Genomic DNA, 26,754 nt, shown 5'->3' with positions numbered 1-26,754 from the left:
GTCCATAGTATGTTCAAAACTCTTCTTCAGCACCACAATTCAATGGCATAAATTCTTTTTTTTTCCCACCATCCTTAGTCATTATCCAGCTTTCTGATGCACAGCAAGTAATTGCAAAGACCATGTTCTGGATCAGGCACACCTTAGTCTCTAGACAGAATCATCGCTTCTCAGTACTCTGGAAAGGTTCTTGGCAGCAGATTTACCTAATGCAATTCGTCTTTTGATTTCCTGACTGCTGGTGCCAAGAGTGTGGATTCTATGTGATAACACTCCACTATACATAAATCTTATGCATTAACTTTGCCTATAAATTCATTCTTATAATATTTTACTGTGTTTTTGATGAAACTTTACACAGAAAATTAAGTTTCCATTAATAGTTTCTATAAATACTGATCAGTGATCACAATTAACTTTGCCCAGAATGTATAAACATCCTCATTATTTCCACTTTGGTGTTCTATTTCCTGTCTCCCTTTACCTTCTCATCATGACTTTAGGGTAAATGTTGGCTTTCTGGTCACATACTAATTATTTTTTAAAAGATACACAGTATTCACTGGTGCTATTTTCTGTTTTATGGCTCAATCTGTATTTGACCTGAAAGATGACCTCTGGGTGTGATTTCAGCCCAAAATTTAACGGGTAACAGAAGTAGTAATATTAGTAGTTCCTCCAATTCTTTACCAACAAAAACCCTTTGATCTTTCCAAGCACAGTGTTGTACATTTTTCTCCCATTCTATCTGGGACCATCTATTGTGCCTGCAGTCAGAACAGTTTGTAGTTGAGGTCAGGCATCATTCCGCCCTTCTTCTCCCAAGAATAGTTGAGGCTTCAATTTGTTTCACTTTCTTTGAATCTATTTTCTTTTTTGAGTATGTGGTTTCTAGCAGAGCCCAGATACTACTCACCAAATTAGGATGGAGAATATAAAGTTTACGACCTATTATGCCATTAACCTAGTTATCCATGAGACTATGACCCTGAGCCTTCAAATCCAGTTAACCAACGCCACAAAGTGTGTATATGTAGAAATAGGAAGTCTTTAACTTCTTTAACTGTGGTCTTGTGTGGTGTGTGCGTGTGTGTGTGTGTATAAAAAACAAGAATAAATTTATATACCTAGAGATACTCATATACCTCCTTCTACACATTATTGTTCTTAGGTGCCATCAAGTCAAGTAGAACTCATAGTGACCCTATAAACAATCAATTTTAACACTGTCTATTCTGGGCCATCTTCCCAATTTCTGACATACTCAAGCCTACTGCAACAGCCACCACATCAACCTGCCCAGTCAAGGGTCTTCCTGTCTTTTGCTACCCCTCCACCTTCTCAAGCATATAAAGGGGTGTGTGTGTGTGTGTGTGTATTTATATTTGGAGAAAGGAAGAAAGTTACACAGGTGTTCAGGACTTTTGCTCAGAGGGTCGCTATGAGTCACCTACAACTTGACGGCACTTAACAACAAAACAACTACACACACACACACACACTCTCTCTCTCTCTCTCATGTTACCATTTCTATATATGTTGTGTGTGTACAACAGCCCTAAATGCTGCTCTATCCTGTGCCAATTGCACTGCCTCTGACACACCCATCCCAATTACCCCAGTCACTGAATCAATCCACCTCAATCCCCTCTTGCACCATCCCTCCACCCTCCCAAGCATGATGTCTCTCTCCAAGGACTCATCTCTCCTTACAACATGACCAAAGTATGTCAGACGAAGCCTCAGAATCCTTGCCTCCACGGAGCAGCCTGGTTTAACCCTCTCCAGGATGAATCTGTTTCTTTTCTTGGCAGTCCAGGGTACATTCAATACTCTTCTCCAGCACCACAGTCCAAAGGCATCAATTCTCCTTCGATCCTCCCTAGTCACTGTCCAACTCTCTGATGCATAACAAGTGATTGCAAAGATCATGACCTGTATCAGATGCACCTTAGTCTCCAGAGTGACACCATTGCTCTTTAGTACTTTGGAGAGGTCCCTAACAGCAGACTTTCCCATCGCAATATGTCTTTTAATTTCCTGGCTACTGGTACCAAGAGTGTTGACTGTGGAGCCAAGAAGACTAAAGTTGTTAACAATCTCAATCATATTTTGAGGGTGTTTTGGTTGTTGTTGTTGATATTATTGCAAAATTATAATTTTGCTTTCTGTGAATTCAATCTCAATTGTATTCTCACACCCTTTGTTGTTATGTAATATCAAGCTGATGACTTCTCACGGTGACCCTATGCACAATGGGTTCTGAACCCCGCTCTGGCCTTGTGTAATCATTATCTCTGGTAAACTGGAGGGCCCTGGTTACAGTCACTGTGTCAATCCATCTCGTTGAAGGTAGTCCTTTCCTATGTCTGTCCACCACCCTCCCAAGCATGATGTCCCTTTCCAGGAACCGGCTCCTTCTACCATCATGCCCAAGTATGTGAGATGAAGCTTCACCACCTGGGCCTCCAAGGAACAACCTGGCTGCATTTTCTCCAAGACATTTTTTTGACAGTCTATAGGATGGATATTAATTACTCTTCTCCAGCATCACAACTCAAGGGAATTTATTATATTTTTTCTCTCATTCACAGTTATTGCCCAATTTTGCCATGTATTTAAAGAAATTGAAAAGATCATGACTTGAGTCATGTGCACCCTTGTCTTTAAACTGATGTTGTTCCTCTTAGGTACTTTAGAGAGGTCTTCCACAGCAGATTTCCCCAATGTAACATAGTTTTCTTTTTTATTTCGTGACTGCGATTACCAAGGGTGTTCATAGGATTTTCACCTTAGGAGGATTAAGGTGAGTCTGATTCAGGCCATGGTCTTTCTGATCACTTATTATGCATCTGAGAGCTGGACAATGAATCAGGATTACAGAAGAATTGATGCCTTTGAGCTGTGGTGTTGGACGAGAGCAATGAACATCCAATGGACGACCAAAAGAACAAATATGTCTTGGAGAGGGTGCAGCTGGAGTGCTCTTTGGAGGCAAGGATCATGAGACTTCGCCTCTCATACGCCAGGCATGTTGCTAGAAGGGGCTATTCCTTGGAGAGGGACATGATTCTTGGAAGGGTGGAGAGTCAGTGAAGGAGAGGAAGACCCTCAACCATGTGGACTGACATGGTGTCTGACACAATGGGCTCTAGTGTATCAGTAAGTGTGAGGATGAAACAGGATAGGGCAGGCAGGGTTCAGATAAGTTGCACTCAACCCCATAGCAACTAACAGCAACAATTACCCAGGCTGTGGTCAATTTCAATCTTTTCTCCATCTATCATGCTGTACCCATTGGTGGTTGGCCCTGTAGTAGGGATTTTCCTTTTCTTTGTTGAGATGTAATCTATGCTGAAGGCTGTAGTCTTTGTAGTCTGCAGCAAGCATTTTAACTCCTCTTTACTTTCAGCAAGCAAGGTTTCATCATTTGCATAACACAGTTGTTGCCGAGCCTTCCTCTGTTCCTGATGCCACATTCTTCTCCATAAAGTCCATTTCTCAAATGACTTAGTTAGCATACAGATTGAGTTGTTTGTTGTTATGTGTCGTTGAGTCACTTGTGACTCATATGGAGAAAGGATATAGCCATGACACACACCTTTCTTGATTTTAAACCATGTGCTGCTTCTTTGCTCTGTTCAGACATCAGTCTCTTGGTCTAAATATAGATTTCACATTAGCACAACTAAGTGTTCCGGGATACCCATTCTTTTCAATGTTAGTCAAAATTTGTTGTGATCTGTACAGTCAAATGTCTCTGCATAGTCACTACTCTGAAAGTGGGTTTGCTTTTCTATTTTGGTACACGGTTCCCTCATCCATTCTGCTGCTTAGTTAAAAACTGAGACATCACTGTAAATTAATTTCTCTCCATACATGACATCAAACGCATGATGAGCACATTACTTTGAAAATATATTCCAATACAATTGCTTTTAATCACCTCTTCCATTGTCGTAACATCACTTGAGCAACCACTGTCACTCGTCTCCATGACGGGAGCAATCTATTAATTGGTCTTCATTTTTCCTCTCTTTCAGCCAATATCATCTTTAAACAATTGCAAATCCGTTTACGTTACTTAATTGATTAAAACACTCTAACTGATTAAAACACTCATCTTCTTCAGCTTAGATCAAGTTCAGGAATTGTTCCCCTCCGTCATTCCATTCCATATTGTCTCTAATTAAATGCCACCTCATAAACCAGAATGTTCCCTGGAGTCAAGGATTCTGAAGCTTCGTCTGACATATTTTGGGCATGTTGCAAGGAGAGACTGGTCCTTGGAGAGGGACATCATGTTTGGCAGAGTGGAGGGGCGGCAAAGGAGAGAAAGACCTTTGATGAGATAGATCGATTCTGTAACTGAAGACGTGGGAATAAGTGCATTTGAGATGGCTAGGTTGGCACAGGATAGAAGAACGTATAGAGCTCTTGTACATAGGGTCGCTATGAGTTGCAAATGACTCGATGGCACATAACAACAACAACAACAACAACAACATCCTCAGAAGCATCTTCTAAGACAATACAAACTGAAATAAGTCCTATTCATTAGCACTTTGCCCATTATTGTGTTTCTTCATAATAATATTATCTTCCTGAAATGCTGTATTTATTTGTTCACTTATTATCTCTCTTTCTTCTACTGGTTTTCATTCTCTATAGGAGTGCAGAAAATTGTCATATTCAATGCTATTTCTCCAGAACCTTGGACAGTGGTTAGCTTTCAGTAAGTGTGCAGTAAATATTTACAGCAGGTGGGGAAAGTGGAAAAACAAACAAATGCAATGAACTTAAGAACATTATTCAGGTATACTCTGATCTCTCTACCACCTTCTACCACTTAATTATGGCTACATCTATTACACCTTCCATAGTCATGGTGCCTGCTTCATGTGATTTAAGGGTAGAAGTACTGCTTTAAAGAACAAATTCTTGGTTTTGACCATTTCTTTCACAGCATAAGTTTATGAAGCCTATGCCTGATGCCTTGTCACTATTCATCCTGTATACTCTGAAGAGATTTCCTTGGGATAACCTAGACATTAATGGCCAAGTGGAATCAAGATTCTGGGAAAACGCAACATGGGCAGAAAGAGGCAGAAAAGATGCACAGGGAGGCATCCAGGCACTTGCAATAAATTCTGCCTACCTCATTATTCTATTGTACAGTGGAGTGGCTGACGGAACGTTGTACTACAAAATGTATACAGAAAACACCGTGCACTATTTCACTGAAATTAACTGGGTTTTCATAAAAAATAATGGGATAGAAAATAATTTTTATTTTATCTGAAAAGTTAGTCAAAACTGTAATAATAACAATGTATATAGACCTTTTTTAAGTAAACCAGTATAAAAGAAAAATTGTATATAACAAGGCTGTAATAATAGAATTATTACCTGAATACACAGTAATAAGTGAACAAATAAATATAGCATTTCAGGAAGATACTACTATTATGAAGAGACATAACAATGGGCAAAGTAAGACCTCAGGGCATGCTGGTTTTATGTACAGTCAAATCAGAACCACCTCCCAGCTCACCCTTATGTCCTTTAGGTTTTCAGGGGCAGTTGAATCATATGGAAGGAGATTTCTCATCTGGCTCCCATGGAGAGGTAGATGGATTCAAACCACATGCCTTTAGAATGGCAGTGCAGTTCTTTACCTGACTACCCGAGCTCCCTGACACAGACCACATAATATTCCATGATGCTACAGTAATCATAAAGCAGCCCTGAGGTTATAAAAGTTAGGTTCTCACTTTATAACCTAAGTTGTCAGTCTGAACTCACCTGGTGTTTCATGGGAGAAAAGATCTGGCCGTCTGGTCTAGTAAAGATTACTGTTTAGGTAATTCCAAAGGGTCATTCTACTCTGCCCTACAGGATCAATATAGGCAGCAATCAATTCAATAGCATACAGACATGACAACACTGTGGTCTTTTGGTCACGATGAATTTTCAATAGTTAAAACATTTAATTTCTCTGAATCTTATCACAAATGTATTAATCTTATTTGCCACAAATAATGGCAAATATGTTTCTAAGTACGGTCATCAATTTAAAAAGTGTCCAGCAACGTGTTAAGACACTAGATCTTCAGTTGTGGCATTTCAATCTAATTGGCACTCCTCATACATGAGCATAACATCAGATGATGGGCACAAAGCAGAAAGAATCTCAGTCTGACATTAACTGAGACGAAAAGTAAGAGCTAAGTAATGAATGAGTGATAAAGAAAGGAGGAAGAATTAACTCATGCCAACATTTATGGAGTAGCCTCTATGTCTATGACCTTTTCCTTAGAGAGTTCAGTATCTAGAAGTAAAGAAAGGACAACTAACTTTGACAGGTGAGGTACAATTGCAGCCTTGACAAGAGATTTATAAATTTTATATGAGGATCACAAAATGTAAAAATATACAAATGCTACTTTCAAATGTCATTCAGAAAAGTCATACAAATATGACATTTGAGTTAGTTTTTAAAGAATGAAAATACACAAGACGCCATATAAAGTCTATGATTTTTCAGGGTGACACTCATAATTTTCAGAAGAGTTAAAAGCTGAATCTGGTGGTAATTATATTATTAATGAAGATATTCATTTAATTCTTATCAGACTCCATTATTCTAACTTCCACCTTGCCTGCTTCCAAAGAGAACTGGATGTGACCAATTACTTTCTACAGCTTTGTATTAGTACTAGCTTGCAGCATTTTTCAATCTAGTTCCTGTTTCTAACAAGCCAACAGAGGAAGTCTGGTGGTATAGCTCATAGTAAGTTGCACTGCATAAGAAGCTCCTCTCTGGTAGTTTGAATTCTGCATGTGACTTTTTGGAAGAAAGATGGACAATCTCACATGTGAATTACAGCCTCTGAAAATGTGACGGAAGTTCAGCTATGAGTTGGTTCTGATTTGGAAACAACAAGTTGAGTTGAATAAATCAACAATGCATAAAATTGTGTACTGGTGTTGGTTATCTTTATCAGTAAGGAACTAGTAGCTTCTACTTTGCTGTATGTCATGATCTGTCTCATTCTTCTGTTTGAGGGCTGATCTTCCTTCAACATGAAGATAAGAATAAGGGTCAGCCAAATGAAGAAAACCCTCCATAAAAGACTTGGAACAAACATACCAACGGTCATGGAAAGACTCGGATCTGATATTTCCTTCTGTTATACTTAAGGTCTTCTCAAGTCAGAGCTGCTGACAACCCAAAGGCACGTGGTTTGAATCCACCAGCTGCTCTGTGGCAAAAAGATGGGCCATCTCTTCCCATGTGGTTTACTACCTCTGAAAACTTGTTGTAGGGTCAGATATGAGTTGGTTCTAACTGAACTGTATGCAAGAACAGCAAGAAGCAACAAAAGCAAGGTGGCTGGTTTGTGGGCATTTAACCTTCAAAGTTTGGTATTACGATAGAGCACAGTCTATTGCTAGTTTTGTTGTTAGGTGCCATTGAGTTGACTGTAACCTATAGAGAACAGTAAGAAAATATCATTTCTTGTGTTTCATATATAGGATTTGTATTTGCACAGAAATACTTAACGGTAAGTTTACAGGTAAGACTACATAGTGTCTTCACTGTTGTTAGGAACTATCTGTCAACTCTGATTTATAGTGACCTAGGGTTAACAGATTAAAAATCTATGACTATTTTCTCAGAAGTTCAAAAGTAGCCTAGAACTAGAAAGAGACGGTGCAAAGCTTCCTTTGGTAGATGAGAAGAAACATGTGGAGAAGGGAAGTAGCATGAGGAAAAAATAGGCAAGGTTAGCCTGCGAGAATGATTGAGACCTAAAACTTGCACTTTTTTATTCCAGCACCCCACATCGTGCCCCAGGACTTGAAAAGACCAGTGACATTTACTTAGCAAGTTTCACAGTTAAAAAGGAGAAGTCCACATGGAGACTGGGCAGCCGATATAATTGAAATAATTTAGTGCCCCTGAATCCCTTTCTGCCCAAAGTAGGCTTACTGTCCCTTGAATAAAATAATAAATATCTTGAAAAAATATCAGTGTTAACAGGATCAAGAAATGGAACCCATTAATTCTTAACTTAGAGGTGAATGAGCAACTTCACAAAACAAAGTGACAATGCCCAATACATGTGTTTCTTCTGGGGTACTAACAGGCCCATTCTTGTCAGACAGGTTAACTCAACAAAGGAAATGAATTAATGAAGATGGGTGGTCTCCTGCACAGTCACAACCTAGCTGTCAATGAAGGCTTGCATGTTGTTATGGTGTTGAATGGGCCTCAGCAGTTTCCAGGCTAAGATGGACTAAGAGGAGAAAGGCTTGTTGAACTACTTCCAAAAATCAGTCCATAAAGATGCCATGGATCACAAAGGTCCAAAGAACAATCAATTGTAGGAATAATGCATTTCATTTCATTGTGCATGGGATCACCATGAATTGAGCTGATTGAATGACAACTGACAACAACAATGGCATGATGGTCAACTCAATTTTAAATTATCTCTTGTATGCTTACAAAAGGACTTACTGCAAAAGATCAAAAAATACAACCTTCAGTATGGATTGTATTTCAATGTCAAGAAAACAAAAGTACTCAGCACTGGATTGACCGGCAAAATAGTGATGGAGAAAAGACTGAAAAAGTCCCCAACTTCATCTTGTTTGGATCCTCAATCAACACCCTTGGTATCAGCAGTCACGTGATCAGGAGATGTACTGCACTGGAAAAGTCTGTAGTTAGGGGTCTCTCCAAATTACTGAGGAGCAATAATGTTAGTTTGAAGGTTAAGGTGTGCCTGATTCAGGCCATGGTCTTCTCAATCACTTGTTATATACTTGAGAGCTGAACAACGAACATAGATTCAGAAGAACATCTGAGCTGTAATGTTGGAGAAGAGTACTGAATATCCCATGGACTTCCAAAAGAACAAACAACTATGCCTTGAACAAAGTGTAGCCTGACTGCTCCTTGGAGGCAAAGATGATAAAATTTTATCTTACATACTCTGCGCATGTTGCTAGGAGAGGCTACTCCTTGGAGAAGGTCATCATACTTGGAAAGATGGACAGTCGGTGAAAGAGAGGAAGCCCCACAAGGAAAGGCACTGACATAGTGGCTACAATAATGGGTTGAGCAATGATGGAGACCATGACAACGGTGCTGGATTGTCTGATATTCAAGCCTTTTCTTCAGATAGTCCCTATGATTAAGTAGTTGACTTACCGCTTACAGCTAATAGTAACAATAATGAGACAATGTTCAACTGCCTCATAGGGTTTCCAAGTCTGTGAAACTTTACAGAAGATGACTGCCATATCTTCTCATGGAGCAGGTGATGAGTTCAAACTACTGACCTTCTGGCTAGCAGTCAAATGCTTGAATCATTCACAACCAATGCTGAGAAAAAGAACAGAGCACTGTGGAGTAGAGTGGATTCTGCAGATGAGCCTCTTGTTCCGGCTCAGGGGACTTCCATAATACTGCTCTGCCACACTAACAGCATGGATGATGACTGCCTGAACCCTGTCCTCTTCCCCTAGATTTCATTAGCAGTAACCCACGTAAGTTCCAGAATCCCAGGCAATGTGACTCCCTGCACTGTTCATCTCCTCATTTTTATCTCCTAGCTATGTACTCTCCTGCCCTCAGCTTGTCATATACCTGAGAAAATACATAACAGCTTTGGCAAATCTGATGAAACGTGATCAAAACACAGTCAAGCCCTTTCCTGTTGTTGCCAAGTCAGCCCCAAGCATTCCTTGTGGCTTTTGTGGATCAAGCCAGGTCTGCCTGACAGAGCAGGGCACCCTGGCTGTTACAAGTCTGAATCTGAATAGTTGCTACCATTTATCTCTATACAGCCACCACAATGAGTGTCTGAAAAGGTCAACTAAACCCTATAATTATCTTCAAGGGACGGGAAGAGGAAGGGAAGCCTGTGCTGGGTTCTCACTTCACTGAAAACATCAAATTCTCACTTGTTCTGTGAGGCTTTTCATGACTTGACCCCTAGTTCCCCATCAAGTCCTCACACGCGCACCCCTCCTCCTTCAGGTCCTTCATTTACTCTAGTTCACAACATAGATAGTTCTTTTTCACATCTTTCTTTTTCAAGTATACTTCTACTCTCAGTTTCAAGTTATCATTTTTTAAAATCAGGTCTTACCTCTGTTTGTGTATAAAAAAGATATTCAACAAAATATTTGCCATTTCAACACATTATTCTTTCATGTACAATTCAATTCTATGCTGTTGTTGTTGGGCATGTCATTGAGTTGGTTTTGACTCCGAAATATTCTTTGTCAACACCGTAACTCAAAGGCGTCAATTCTATTTTGGTCTTCCTTTCTCACTGTCTAACGTCTGGTGGTGTAGCCTTTAGGGAGCTGTGGTGCTAACTCCAAGACCATGCCTCCATGGCAATTAGAGTTCACCAATAACTCTCAGAGAAAGATGGGTAATATCATCCTGTGGCATTTACAGCCACAGAAAAATCTGTTTGAGGGTCACCTATTACCTATTCTGACTCAATGGCAATGGCTTTTTTTTTTCACTGACTCACTCTCCAGCTTTGATTAATTAATGACATAAGAAAAAAATCACTGACCTTAATGGAAGACCTGTGACATTTTACTATGGCTGCTGCTTTTGCTACCACTAATAACAGTAATGCCAAAATCACTGCCACCAAGTTGATTCTGTCTCATAGTGACTTCATTCTTAGCTATGCCTTTTATGGAAGCAGGTCATCAAGTCTTTATTCTGCAGTGCTGTTGTATGAGTTGAAATAAATTTTTTTCAGAGATTATAAAACAGAAGCTCGAAAAGTTAAGTAAACAGTCACACAGCTTATTTGTGGCACAGTTGAAGCCTGAGCTCAAGCTGCCTTTTCTGGGTCTAACTGGTTTTGGGATTTTTTTAATTCATTTCATTTGAGTTATGCTGATGATACAACCTCGCTGAAACAGAGGACAAGCTGAATCTTTTGCTGCAGAAGGTTAAGGACTGTGGTCTTCAGTGTGGATTCAATATGGCTTATTCTTTGACTACATCAAGAAGAGAAAAGTTCTCACCACAGGTTCAGTTGGCAGCACCATGATAGACAGAGAAGAGATCTGAGGATGTTAACAATTTCGGCTTGCTTGACTCCACAATCAACACTCTGGGCATGAGCAGTCAGGAAATCAAAAGACAAATTGCACTGAGGAAGTCTGCTGTCAGGGATCGCTCCACAGTGTTAAACATCACATCACTGAGGTCAGTTTAGAGACCAAGGTGCACCTGATACTGGCCATGGTCTTCACAATTACTTGCTATGAATCAAGAGAGCTGGACAATGACTAAGGATGACAGAAGAAGAATAGATGTCTTTGAGTTGTGGTGCTGGAGAAAAATCTTGACCATACCATGGACCGCCAAGAAAACAAACAGTTCTTTCTTGAAGAGGGTATAACCAAGATGGTCCTTGGAGGAAAGGTTTGTTTTGTTTTGTTTGTTTGTTTGTTTATTAAAATATTTGCATTTTATTACTCTTGCATGGACTTTGGACAAATAATGACCAGTTAATTATGCTCTTCCACACATCATGGTGACTGAGTAATTTACTACCACAATTTTAGTGAAAAAGAATATCTTTTTAGAAAGTCACTCTATAGTTATTATGGCAAGGGTAATGAAAGGTAAATGAAGAAGGAAAAAGTTCCCATTTATATAGAAACTTTGCAAATAATATTTGAAAAAGAAAGAGGATTGATCAAGCTGAATATTTCATACTAAAATATATATACATAACCATTTCTTGAATTGGTTTTATAGTCAATTTCAATGCAGTAATATGCCTTTGGAAACTCTCTGAACTTTGATAAATGTTGATAGTTATAGAAAGGCTTCAGATATTTTGTTTGTAGGGTTGCTATGAGTTGTGCTCGACTCAATGGCAATCAACAACAACATATTTAACAAACATTATATATTTGAGATTATAGTCTTAGATAAACATTTAATACACAAAACGCCAGAGTAGAATAAAACTCTTCCCTGATACTTTCATTGAACAGAAAATCAATATTGAAGGTGATGCACTAGAGCAGTTTGTGAGTTTTTGCCATGAATCTTCTCCCATGAAATTTGTGTTATGGTTCCTTTTACTTCAATGAAATACTACAATAAAACATTTTCCCCCACCATGGTGCCATGACATGCGGTTCTACAATAATTGGTCCAGCTAAGGCACCACAGAGCCAGGAGAAGAGCAGCACTGGGAAGAGTGATAGCAGGAGTGGTGGTGGTGTCAGTGGAGGCAATACTGTTTGGGACTAGATGAGGCAGTCCCCAGGGAGACCTCTGATGGATAAGAAGGACAAACTACAGATTTAAATGGCATCATTCCTGCAGGGCTGATGAGTCCTCAGAAGAACCAGTTCTTCTGATAGCTGAGCCTGCTGCTGCCACTCCAATTTTCAGATTGTTTATTTTTGGTCATAGTTAAGGGAAAATTGTAATTTCCTCCGAATCAGTTGTTGAACATCCAAACCAACTCCAGACACAGCAGAAAATGTTCTCCTTGCTCAGCTCTGCATATGATCCTGGTTTTTGTTTGTGCACTTGGATCTCAAGTGTCGTTTGGTTGTTGTTGTTCATTGTCATGTGCCGTCGAGTCGTTTGGTAGTTTGAGATTTATCTGCAGCCAATTCCCACTTGCTGCTCTGCAAAGCAGTTTGTGTCTAACTGCATATTGCCTTATTTCCCCTGTGATTCTCTTGCAAAGTGATACATATGTCTTTAGAAGTCAAAGAATTCAACTGTGTGGGGAACTGATTCTTGAATGTGTCCAGACTGGGGACTCAATAGTTTTGGAGAGATGGTGCATACACTTACTTTATGCCTTCTTTTTTTAACTGGTTAGCATACAATATTTTTTACATTGTGTTGAAGCTGTCTCACATACTTTGGGAATGTGGCCAGGAGAGACCAGTTCTTGAAGGACATCATGCTGCAAAGGATGGAGGGACAGACAGCACAGGAGAGGAAGACCTTGGATGAAATGAATTGACACAGTAACTGTGGCAATGGGGGTTACTGTGCAGGAGACAATGAGACTGGCTCAGGCTAGGACAGGGTTCACAGCTATTATCTAGGGTCGCTGTGAGTTGCAGCCGACTTGAGGCATGTAACAACAAAAAACAACAATCTTTTCACTACATTTTTTTTAACAAGTGACTTCTGGAAGTTACTTCCTGTTTATCAAATAAAGAGCTAAAGCCATACTATTAAACTGCTTTAATTCATAGCCTGTCCTTAATCTTAAATTGCAGACCTCTGTGTCAGTATTGACATTTATGTCATTTAGGATATATTCAATTGTAACCAACAAGAAACCAATCAACATTGGCCCATTGGTCTCATTGCTCCAGAGGTCCATTCCCATGCTTCTCTGATCTGTAAGACTGACCCATAGGATCTATATTTTCTACTGGGCCATCTGAAATCCATCAGTGGGAACTGCGGAAGGAGATTAGAGTGGAGGGAGTAAGGGAGAAGCCAGAATATTTCTCCCCATCACACTCTACCTCTAGGGGCTTCTCCTGCACGGTCCCAACTCTATCAGGTCTAGTGCAATTGCATCTCCCACCAGTGTTGCTGGTCCATGGGCACTGGCCACACCGTCTTCTTTGTGCCTCCACTCCTAGGAGGTCCAACTAGGAAGTAGTGACTTATTACATTTACGAATCTTTGAGATATTTCCATGTTTTTTCAGTTGTAGTGACCTAGTCCAAAGAAGTAGTGCTATTAACGCAAAGGCCACACACCTCTGGTGGTTCAAATCTACCAGTAGCTGCTTGGGACAAAGATGGACCATCTCCTCACATGCTATTTACAGCCTCAGAACACCAATGGAGGGACTAACCTTTTAATCATTCAGCAATTCTGAAGAATGCATGTCTGCTTTGTAGTCCAGCCCTATGTTTATAAGGCGCTCAGTTACCAGTTTCCTTCTATCTCTCCCAACAAATTCTTTAGTATGTCAAGCAGAATGAGCTCTACAAATTATCTGACTACATAAACCCACGCTCTTCCCTTTAATCCCACAAAGGACTCCCTCATGTCCTCAGGATGAACTCTGTGACACAGCACTTAACATCTTTGATGATTTCTAATCACGCCACTCCTCCTGTGCCCTGTGATCTTAGGAATCTGAATTATCATGGCATCTTAGTTGTTCAGGGAGCTCTAGAGGCCTAGTGCATAGTTGTGCTGCTAACCCAAAGGCCACACCTCTCTGGTGGTTCAGATCTACCAGCAGCTCCTTGGGAAAAAGATGGACAATCTCCTCACACGTGATTTACAGCCTCAGAAAATGACTATCTCCCTGTCTTCATTGCCTGTTGTTCTTTATTCTGTGACCTCTTTATTCTTTACTCCCCTTTCCTTATCCCAATTCTGAGAAAGCCAGAGCACTGTTGTACTTATTGTTATGTGCCATCAAGTCACCTGCAACTCACAGCGACCCTACGCACAACAGCTATGAACCCTTCCCTATCCTGAGCCTGTCTCACTCACACCTACATAATTACCTCCATTCTCCAACTTGGTGCTTTCTCCTCTGCAACCAGAGAGACATGTTGTTGTTGTGTACCAGAGAGTCTGAACCGACCCATAGCTGACCCTCCAGTGGGTTTTCAGAAACAGTAGAGCACATGGGACTTGACTGCCCATCTTTCTTCTGTTGAGCCACTGGTGAACTCGGACTGCACATCTTCGCGTTGGCAGCGTGATTCCCTACCTGTGAGTCACCAGAGCTCCTTCAGCACACGCTACACATGATGAAAGCCAAGTCTATTGTCCTGGAATCAATGTCAACTCACAGGAACCTTATAGGATAAATAAGAACTGCCCTTATTTTCCAAGGTTATAATCTTTATAAGACTTTGTAAGATTGCCACATATCTGAACTGCCTGTTGAATACCAATAAAGTGCTTTAATTACTATGCAACCAAGGCTCCTCAGTGAATACTATTGCTGTTGTTGTTGTGTACCATCAAGTCGAAGCTGACTCATAGCCGACTCTCCAGTGCGTTTTCAGAGGCAGTTAATAGCACAGGAGTAGACTGCCCATCTTTCTCCTGCAGAACAACTGATTGATTTGAACCATGTGCTTTTGAGATTGCAGTGCAGCTTCTTGCCACTAGGCCACCAGAGTTTTACCGTAATTTCTCTCTACACTCATCTCTTATAAAACCAAGAGCCCTGACGACAAGAACTAGGGCTTGTCCTTCTCTAACTCTTTGTTCCTGGCACATAGAATATGCTCAATAAATATTGACTGAATAGAATCATAGATTTGCCACTTGTTTACACACCGGCCTATGAGAACAGAAAGTATCCCTCTGTGATTTTTCTATAAAAGATGGTCAACTCCTATGGAATTTCAGATGGGCTTCTAGAAAGTCCTTATTACAATCTACAGTGGTCTAGTGGATAGAAAGTTACACTACCAACCCAAAGGCAAGCAACTGGAATCTACCAGCTGTTCCACATGAGAAAGCTGACCAGTCTCCTCCCTTGTGATTTATATCTTCTAAAAACTCACTGAAGGATCAGCAGAGCGGGTTCCAACTCAATCGCAATGAGTTAGTTATTGGACTTCTGAGTCTTCAGCTCCTGTTGACCATCAATCAACTGGTACAAACACAGGGCAGCCTTATTCTGAATAGGCTGACCTTCAGCAAGTGCTAACAAACAAATGGGGTGGTTTTTGTGTGAGATAAAGAGGGAAGGTGAGGAAGAGAGAAAGAAGAGAGATGGGGAGAGAAAGAGAGAGATATGGAGAAAAAGAAAGAGACAGAGAGGGAAGGAGGGAAGGAAAGAGGAACAGAGGGAGAGGAGAGAGAATGGGAGATAGAGGGCAACAAGGTAAGAGAGAGACTGGGGTGGGGGAGAGAGATGAGGAGGAAGTGAAGGAGACAGCGACAGGGACAGAGAGACAGGAGGGAGGAAGGGGGAGAGAGGGATGAGGAGGGAGGGAGAAAGAGAGAAGGGAAGGAAAGAGGCAGGGAGAGAGAAGAGAGAAAGATGGGGAGAGATAGGGGAAAAGCAAGGAAGGGAGGGAGGGAAGGAGGGAAGGAGAGAGAGAGTCAGAGAGATGAGGAGGGAGTGAGATGGGGAGGGGAGGAAGGGGGAGAAAGGGATAGAGACAGGGAAAGAGAAAAAGAGGGAGAGAGAGACAGAGGGGGGAGAGAGAGGTGGGGAAGGAGAGAGAGAGGTGGAAAGTAAGAAAGAGAAAGATAACTATGAAGGAAAAGAGTGAGAGAGAACATCTTAAATTAAGTTTGTTTTTCTGTAATTAAACTAGGTTCTGAGTTTTGGGTTGACTAAAGTTCCTATTTGGAACCTCCACGCCTACATCACTCTTCCATGTTGCCCTTGGCTGGGGTTGCCAAAGGGCCTCAAATGGCTCTTCTAGTATCTGCAGCACCATTACTAACTATGGTCTGCACCAACCATCTGGTGTTTGAAAGCGATCATATGTCTAGACAGAATGTGGATGCCCCAAAGCCACCAAACTGTGTTTAAGAAGGCACTTGTTTGAAGCAGAAATGCCATATTCTCCTGGGTATTAAGTTTGTCAAAATAAGGAACAATTCTAGTTTAATGAGAGAAGAGTTTCTGTTTCCCAGTCATCAAATCAGAACTACAGACCTGGTGTGTGACTCAAGTCTTCGATCCATAAAATCAGAACTAATGCTAACACCAGGCTTCTTCGGGTGCTGTGAATGTTAACAAGAGAACAACATTTGTGATAAATTTCTCACTTCCTGGGGGTAAATACTATTTTCTCTCTATTGCCCAGGAGCAATACCTGTCTTTGTCAGTCAAATGTCACTCCAAGACTCCTTTCCACTCAGCTGGAAGGGACTGTGGTGGTCTTCCCTAGGGAGGAAGCCATGCTGAGCAAAGATATCAAGAGATCTCTCAAATTCAGAAGGTACTATATATACTGGGGTTTCTCAAGTAAAAGATCATCAACAAAGAAGAAACAAAGTAAACTGACACAATGGCTGCAAAAATGGCCCCAACCATAACTGTGAAGATGGCAAGGGCTGAGTATCATTCTATTAATTTCATTCTGAGTTGGAGTTGACTCAATGGCATCTAACAACATAAGTTAGGGTGAGGGTGCTGGTACAGCAGTAGGATCCTCTTCCTCCTTGCCCGGGTTCAATTCTCGGCCAATGAACCTCACAACCGATTTGTCAGTGGAGGCTTCCCTGCTGCTATGAGGCTGACCAATTTTCAGGGGAGCTTCTGTGCCAAAATGGACAGAGGAAAGGCTTCCCATTCAGCTTTTGAAACCAGTCAGTGAAACCCTATGGGTCTGACCAACTCAGTCTACAACTGATCATGCGGGTGGCATTGGATAGTGCAGCATTTTGTTCCACGGTGGTTAAGGTCTCCAGGAGCTGGGAGCTAACCAAGTGGCAACAAATAATAGGTTGAGCAGAGGTGAGAAAGCAAGGAGGACAAGTAACCCTTCTCAGGCTGCTTTGTGGATATGGGCATGAGTAGAGGGGATCAAGGTGAGAAGAAACAGGACATAACGCCCCTTTCAATTAGCAGGGGATTTCCTAAGCAACAATTTCAATTTCTTTGGTACTTCCTCCCAAGGGACCAGTCAAACCATCAGTGGGGACCAAGATAAGGGTACAGATGGAGATGAATAAAGCAAATGTATACATACACAACTGTTATAAAAATCAAAGCACACCCATAACTTCCCCTTCGCTCCTAGCAGGACCCTAAAACTCACTCCCAAGGGATTCATCTAGAGCCTGCAAGGTCAATGGAAACAGAAATCTGCCAAGCTACGTAGGCCATGGCTGGCGTGGGCCATATCCACAACCAGAAAGAAAATGGACTTGGCCGTTATCTCCCTGCCAACTTTGATGGTCAGAGTCCTCCTCTGCACACCTGACTTATCTGGTAGACCAGCCAAGCATTTCCAAGTCAGGTATTATGTTGCATGATTTAGGGTTGCCACCTTCAACCACCACCACTAGCCAGTTTGTCACACTATGGTAACTTACTTATTGCCAGGGGACTGGCAACTGTGCTATCTATATTTCCAATACCAGCGGGGTCACTCACAGTAAACAGGCTGCGAAAGAACTTTTAGACTAAGACTCAACAGGAAGAAAGCCATGGTCAACTATGCCCCAAAATTATATAATGTAAACTCTATGGATCACAAATTTTCCAATAACATGTGGGGCAGGGGTGTTACCCTTAGAATAAAAAAAAAAATACAACCCACTCAAAATACAAAGTAGTCTGAAAACAGGAAAGAAAGCAATAGAAAATGAATATTTAATAATACTTTTAAAAGGAGAAGTGTCCTCTTAGAAAAGAACACCACCTTATCATACAGGAGCCAATCCTCTTAGCTAGAAGGACAATTTGGAGGCAGATCTCTTTGTGAAGGCAGCCACTTCAATTGTTTGTCTCCACCCTGCAGTCTAGGGAGCTCTGGTGATAAGAAGCAAAGGCAAGGAGTTAAAATCCACCAGCTGCTGCACTGGAGAAGGATGGACAATATCCCTCCCACGCAATTTACTGGCTCAGAAAACTCAGTGGAAGATCAGCTATGAGCTGGTTGGTTTCCAAAGGGATATCATACTTGGAAAGGTGGTATACAACACCACCCTACAGTCTCCAACTGGATACTACTCCTTTTAATCAACATAATAATGGGCTGTTTTGACCTTGTACGGAAGATGACCTTTTTAATATATAGGAAGGAAAGCTTAATAACCATATTAAACTTTAACTAAATTACTGCTAGATTTGATCTAAATCAGACTTTCTTTTCCTCCTTACAAGATATGCTGTATTTCTATCCCCTGACAGACTTCTCAACCCCAGAAAGTCAGACTTTAACAAATGTAGGTGTCACAGGCCCAGGAACACACTTAATGAGTAGTAGCCTCGACACCTCCAGGTGTTCTCTCTTAAAAACTCTAACTCTTCTCTGAGCTTCCAGATTCCATGTGAATGTACGACCTTCTAGAAGGCAGGCATATTGAAAGGGCATGGTTCCTGATGATCAAGGACCCAATCAAATAGATACCACCTTGAAAGAAGAATCTACAGCACATATCTTGTGATGACTCAACAGCTAACTGGAAAGATGCCACTTTTGAGGGTGGTGGTGCGCCTATTTATTTGCATAGACTATCCTTTCTGCAGATAATCTTATTTTACACTCCTAAAGAGTTAAATATACATAAACTCTTTCCCACACCCTAAACTTAATTTATGAGTATCTCCTCAACCTTTCTTTACAGAGACAGATTTGGGAGGCTCATGCTTTGGGCAATCTCCTCCTGTGATATTAACTAATTGTCTCTGAAAACCCACCAGAGGGTCAGATATGGATCAGTTCTGTCTCGATGGCACACAACAACAACATCCTTATTTATACAGAAACTTAAAACTTTTAACATGCTGTTTTAACATCCTGTTTAAAAAAAACTTTTAACATCCTGTTTCCAAGACTGGTTTTCTGGCAGCAGGTGGGAGAAATACATTTCTCTGAAATGTGCCCTGTTCATGGATAGGGAAGACTCACTATCGTGAAAATGACAATCCTACCAAAAGCAATCTACATGTTTAACACAATTCCAATAGATACCAATTCCTTTTTCGAGGAGATTGAAAGGGAAATTGTCAAGTTTATTTGCAGAGGCAAGAGACTTCAGATAAGAAAATCACTTCTGAGAAACAAAAATGAAGTGGGAGGCACAGAACCTCCTCGCCTCAAACCCACTCCACAGTGGTAGTAACCAAAACAGCATAGTAGTGGTACAATGACAGGCACATAGACCAACAGCAGAGAACTGAGAACCTAGACAAAGACCCAGCTATCTATGGTCAACTGGTATCTGAGAAGGAAATAAAACCTATCAAATGGGGAAATGATAACATCTTCAACAAATGGTGCTGGCAAAACTGGACTGCTACCTGCAGAAAGCTTAAACAGGATCCACATTTCAAACTACACACAAAAATCAATTGGGAGTAAAGCCCAAAACCATAAAGTTCAAAAGAGACAAGCTGAGAAGGTCTAGTCTATGGTATAAAGAGCCTGCAAAACACAGCCAGAAATGCACAATCTGAAGAGGATAAAATTAATGAATGGGACCTTCTAAAGAGTAACTGAGGCACAGAGACTTGTACACCAATGTTCATAGCAGCATTATACACCATCGCAAGAACATGGAAATAGTCCAGATGTCCAACCACAATAGAATGGACTGAGAAATTATGGTACATTCACACAATGGAACACTACGCAGTACACAGGACAAATGATTTTGTAAATTACTACCGAACGTGGGAGGGACTGGAAAGCATTATGCTGAGTGAGGACAACTACTGTATAAAACTATTATTGTAGAATGAGAATGAGGTTCCAAGGGGGGTGGGTGGAAGCAGAGGGGTGAGGGGGGCAGGGTTGGGGTAATCATATGGTCACACAATTTGATTGGGGGATGGTGAAGGAAATTAGAAAGATACAGTGTGAAAAACAATGCATTACAACTTTGTAAATAAATCAGTACAAAATAAAATAAAAAAACAGGGAATAAAAATGCTCATAATTGTTCTACAATAATGGTCTTATACAGTATTTATCTTTATGAGACTGAGTTAGTTCACTTAGCATAATGCTCTCCAGTCCCTTCCATGTTAGGTAATAACTGACAAAATTTTTGCTCTTGTGTGCTGCATAATATTCCTCTGTGAGGATGTATCATAATTTCTCAATCCATCCCATTGTGGTTGTGCATTTGGGTTGTTTGCACATTCTTGCGATGGTGAAAAATGCTGCTATGAACAATGGTGTACAAGTACAAGGGGGGGCACACAATTTCATGGGTGGAGGGAGGCATGGGCAAATGAAAGGGGAAAGTTGCAATGTAGAAGAAAAATACATACAAACTTTATGAACTTTGTATGCAAACCAGTGTAAAGTTAAAAATTAAAGAAGTTAAAAAAAAGATACAGAATGGACTCAACCATGAAGACAGTATAGTTTTTGGCAATATTCTAATGTGTTAGACATGGGGGTTACATGAGACAAGTGTCTCAACACAACTGACAATGGCAGCCACAACTTTAAAGAGAGGAGCCACACCTCTGGTTACCTAGAGCTGAGGCCCTTCTCCCTAATTCACTCATGCTTTTTCAGTCTCATATTCTCTGATCTAAAAGTCCCTCCTGTGTTCCTCTGCTAAATTTCTTGTCTCCTGTATTTGTTACTGTGGTGCTGGAGAAGAGTATTGAATGTACCATGGATTGCCAAAAAAACAGATTCATCCTGGAGAGGGTTAAACTGGGAGGCTCCTTTGAGGCGAGGATTCTGGGGCTTCGTCTGACATACTTTGGACATGCTGTAAAGAGGGACAAGTCCTTGGAGAGGGACATCATGCTTGGGAGGGTGGAGGGAGAGCGCAAGAGGGGAAGACCCTCTATGAGGTGGATTGATTCAGTGGGATGGGTGTGTCAGAGGCAGTGTGACTGGCCCAAGATAGAGCAGGGTTTAGGGCTGTTGTACACAGGGTCACCATGAGTCGCAAGCGACTTGACGGCACATAACAACAACAACAACATTATTGTTACTAAATTTTCAAAGAAAATTTTGATGAGACTTAAAAGAAAAAGAGCTACTGAGTTTGTAAACAAAGGGTTTTCTCTTGTCTGGGTGATATACCCTTACAACTCACTTCCTATGGAGTCATACTGCTGCTGTCAGGTTACTACTCTTAGTCTATGGCCTCTGGAAACTTGGAACTTTAAAAAGCCTACAATACCTGCCACCAAGCAGATCCTCCTTGCTCAAAGTGAAGTTCTTCGTGTAGAATATCAAGGACTACAGTCTTCATTCAATATGGATTACATCAACACCAAGAAGACAAAAATCTTAACTATTGGTTTAGGAGACAACATGATAATAGATGGAGAAACAACTGAAATTGTCAATGATTTCATCTTACTTGGGTCCACAATCAACACCATTGGTACGAGCAGTCAAGAGAAATCAAAAGGCGTGTCACATTACGTTGGGAAAATGTGTTGTCAGAGACCTTTTCAAAGTCCAGAAGAGCAATGATGTCAGTTTAAAGATTCAGGCGTGCCTGATTCAAACAATGGTCTTTCTAGTCACCTGCTATATATTTGGTATCTGGATAATAAATAGAAATGACAGGACAACTGACACCTTAAGTTGTGATACTGGAGCAGAGTATTGAATATCCCATGGACTGATAACAAAAACAGACAGGCTTTGAGAAAGTTCAACCAGAGGGCTTCTTAAAGACAAGGATGGATGCTTCATCTCACATACTTCGGATATGTTACTGGGAGAGGTTATTCCTTTGATGGGACAACATGCTTGGAAAGGTGGAAAATCAGCAAATGAGAGGAATACCCTCAATGAGATGGACTAATACAATAACTGCAGCAACAAGCTCAGTATGTCAGAGAAGATAAGGATAGGACAGAGTTCAGATCAGCTGTTCATGCTGAGTTATGAGGCATACTCAACTTGAAAGCACCTAACAGTAACAATACCTGCTAGTTTTGGCTAAGAAGCTTTTACTTCAGAGGCCCTTTGTTTAGACTTGCAAATGCCAAAAAGGTAGAGATAAACCTGGAGCCATTGTCCCACTGTCCCACTGCCTTGTGAGGGTAACTGCACTTGTCCATTTATTCCCCACCTGTCTCTCGCTCAACTTGTTGCACCATGTAAGACTTATTGTTTCATATAATTAGAGCTAGTGATGTCATCAACTGCAAGGGTAAATGACACTGGGAGAATGGCTCTTAGGAGCATCCTAGATCTATACATACTGGAATTCTCATTGATGGCTTAGTAAGTAGGTGCCTCTGATAGATAGTAGGTAGCTCCTTAGGAAGGACGTCTGGTGGCATAGTCCGCAGGGAGCTGCACTGCTAACTCAAAGGCCATGCCTTTCTGGCAACGTGAAGCCATGAGTGGCTCTGCAGGAAAAAGATGGACAATCTCATTCATGTGATTTATAACTTTGAAAACTTGTAGGAAGGATAAGTATGAAGCAGTTCCAACTCAACAGCAATGACAGAGAATGAGTAAGCAAAAAGGTGGAGACTCAAGTGTAAATACAGCTTTAAGATGAGGAAAATGGTACAGAGCAGGTTTCCTTTGTTTGGGGAGATTGTTCTGAGATCAGAAAAAAATCATACGTAATATTTATGTCTCCTTCTCTGTCACCATTTTTCCTCACTAAGAGATTCAGCCACAGGAGGTAGTCAGCATCTGAGTATATGCTTTACAGTTGCCAAGTTTGTGTGTATTTCAAAGACTGAAGTATAGTGTAGAGTAAAATGGATATAGTTTAAGTGTACACCTCAATGTATTTATTTACATGGACAGTTGTGTAATAACCATGCAAACTAAGGTAAAGAATTTTGATAGAAACTGGAAAGTTCCTTCTTTCTCCCTCTTAGTCATAAACCTCCTCCGTATCAACTTTATCAGTTGCTGGAAAGTTCATTCTGATTCATGGTAACCATGTACGTGTCCGAGGGGAGCTATGTTTCTACATGGATTAATGGAATCGATCATTGAGCTGATTTCCAGAAGTACCTCATTGGGCTTTCTTCTGAGATGCTTCTGGGTGAATGTGAATCTCTAACCTTTCAGTATTAGCCACCTGTTCCATTCAGGGAGTTCTTAAGAGGCCAGGATGATGAAATTTCATCTCATGTTGTTAGGTGAGGCCAGTATGTGCAAAAAGACACCGTGTTTGGAAAGGTGGAGAGTCACTGAAAGAAAGGAAGATCCTTGACAAAGTGAATTAACACAGTGACTGTAGCAATGGACTCAAGTGTAACAGAGGTGACAAGGATGGCACAGGATAGAGTGAGGTTCAGATATGTTGTTCATAGGGTCACTGTGAATCTACTTTGAGACATTTAACAACTCTCTTCTAAAGTAGTTGTGGTTGAGGTCTTCTTCTCTTTCACTGACCTGCCACTGTTTCAAGCATAATGTGAAGGACATAATGTTTTGTTGCGGTTGTTATATGCCACTGAATCAGAATAGAATCTTAGCTGACCCTCCAGTGGGATTTCAGATGCAGTAATCACACAGGAGGAAACTGCCCATCCTTCTCTCATGGAGCAGCTGGTGGAGTCAAACTACAGGCTTCTGAACTGAAGCACATATTCTTACCAGTAGGCCACCAAATGTCCCTACCTCCTCCCAAAACTGTGTCTTAAGAATATGAGACAAAGTTTCACCATCTTTACCTATAAGGAGCACTATGGCTGCACTTTCTACATGGTATGTTTGTTTGTTCTTTTGACAGTCAAGGGTGTTGACTGTGGATCCAAATAGGATGAAACCATTGATAATGTCAACACATTTTTCATCTATCATCATGTTGACTACTGGCCCACTAGTAAAGATTTTTGCTTTCTTGATGTTGAGATGTAATCCATTTGGAAGTTTGCAGTTTTTGATCTTGTCCAGCAAGCACTTCAAGTCCTCTTCACTTCCAGCAAGCAAAGCTGTATCATCTGCATAACACTCGTTGTGGATTGAACTCTATTGAGTCTTCCACACATTCTCATGTCACATTCTTCCTCAAAAGCCCAACTTTTTAAATACAGTCACTGTACTGGACAAGTTAAAACTGTCCCACAAGGCTTCTGAGGCTCTAAATCATTTAAGACCAGACTGCCTATCTTTTAACCGCTCCCTTTGAAGCTCCAGGTGCCCATGTACCCAACTGTGTAAAACTAGATTAATAAACTGTTGGAGAAATCTCTTGGTCCTATTCAGATGTGATATCTGTTAACACGGCAGCCACTTGGTGAAGCCAAGAATGAAAGTCAATCCACTAAGAGTGATGAAAGTGAAATCAAGACTTTCTCTCTGATACTAAATACTGTTGCTCTTCAAGGCCAGGACCAGGCTACCTATCTCCAAACTTCCTGTTAAATAAACAATAAATGCCTTTGATGCTTATGACACTGTTGGTCAGGTTTTTTTCTCACCTGCAGAATAAATGATCTATCATGCAGACAGGACAGGGTTCAGATGTTCAGGGTTCAGGGCAGCGATAGGTCATACTTGACCACGCCTAACCACCACCACCATCAAGTAAACAGCTTATCACAATGCCAGGCACAAAGAAAGAGCTCAGTACTATTAGTTGGCCTTTATCTAATATTACTATTAATTGGAAACTGAGCCCAAATGTCATGACCTTCCTTAAGCTATTAACAGTTTACAAAAACCACATTTAAAAAAATAATTAACTGTGGTTTGAATAAAAGTTTACATATGATAATTATTTTTCATTAATACATACATATTATCTCAGAACATTAATTACAGTTAATGTAATCAGTTACATGTAACAATTTCTTTTTTAATTGGTTTTATTTCACTCATACACATCGTTATGTATCAAGGAGCAGGACAATGACTAAAGATGACAGAAGAAGAACAGATGTCTTCGAAGAGCCTTAAACATACAATGGACTGCCAAGAAAACAAACAGATCTGTCTAGGAGAGGCTGAAACCAAGTCTCTCCTTGGAGGCTAGGATTTTGAAGCTCCATCTCACATACTTTGGGGATGTGTCAAGTAGAGACCGGTCCTTGGAGAAGGACATCATACTCAGAAGGGTGGAGGAACAGTGCAGGAGAGGAATATCATGGATGAGATGGACTGGGACATGGGGGGGTTGGTGTTTCGGAATCAGTGAGACTGGCTCTGGACAGGGCAGGCTTCAGAGCTGCTGCTATACATGGGGTGGCCATGACTTGATGGCACATAGCAACAACACATACATTTCATTTTATAACAATAACTACCATTGTATAATACTATTATTTACAATGTCCTCCTGAATACTTTGCTGCACTCTCCTTTTCCCTTCACCTTACCTCTCCATTCTCTATTTTCTGTTCATTCCCATGACCCCTTCTGTTCTGTCCATCCTCTGTAATTATTTCTATCTGTGAGTAAACCTTCTCAATCTCTTTTATTCTCAAAAGGAGACTGCTATTCCTTATGGCATCAGCTTGAGAGCCTCTGGGACAGAATTGCTTCAATGAGGCAAGAGGGAGTTGGACCTACCAGTGTTTCCCATGTCTCTCTGGTCTGAAGCCTATGGAAGCTGAGCTGCCTCAGAAAAAAGTGGTAAGAATATGCAAACAAAAACCTTCCCAAAATACCAGCTAAATTTGATCAGTACTTCTTCATCATCATTAAGAAAACAGGAGCTCTGGTGGTCTCGTCAGTAAGGCGTTTTGCTGCCAACCCAAAGGCACTAGGTTTTAATCTACCAGTTGCTTCGCAGGAGAAAGATGGACCATCTCCTCCTATACTATTTTACAGTCTCTGAATTCTTGCTGAAAAGTCAGCTAAATGTTGATTCCAACTCTACGTGGATGGCACATAACAACAACAACAAATTAATTAAAAGGTCAGAAACTTCTGTGACAGTTTGAAAATAAGTTTCAGTATGACATGTATCACTCCAAGAGTTTCAGGGGGGTAAAGAAGCAGAGAAAACACCACTGGGCAGTAATTGAAGACCCATACACAATTATTTTTAGATTAAGCTAGCCAAGCCCATTTTTTATTACTATATTGCAAGAATCTCATCAGAATGGCATCTTAGCATTATTTTACATTTTTAAA

At 40.8% G+C, this 26,754-nt stretch overlaps 1 protein-coding gene across 1 annotated transcript in view; it reads right to left on the bottom strand.

Annotated features, from left to right (window-relative positions):
- The window catches only part of PARM1 (prostate androgen-regulated mucin-like protein 1), a 125,438-nt gene that overhangs the window by 73,219 nt on the left and 25,465 nt on the right, over nt 1-26,754 (bottom strand). The window lies entirely within an intron of this gene.

The sequence above is a fragment of the Elephantulus edwardii genome, unplaced genomic scaffold, assembly GCF_000299155.1.
Source record: "Elephantulus edwardii isolate Elephantulus edwardi_28Jun2011 unplaced genomic scaffold, EleEdw1.0 scaffold00230, whole genome shotgun sequence".
NCBI lineage: Eukaryota > Metazoa > Chordata > Mammalia > Macroscelidea > Macroscelididae > Elephantulus > Elephantulus edwardii.
Note: the sequence above shows the minus strand (reverse complement) of the source record. Positions and strands in the feature narration are given on the sequence as shown.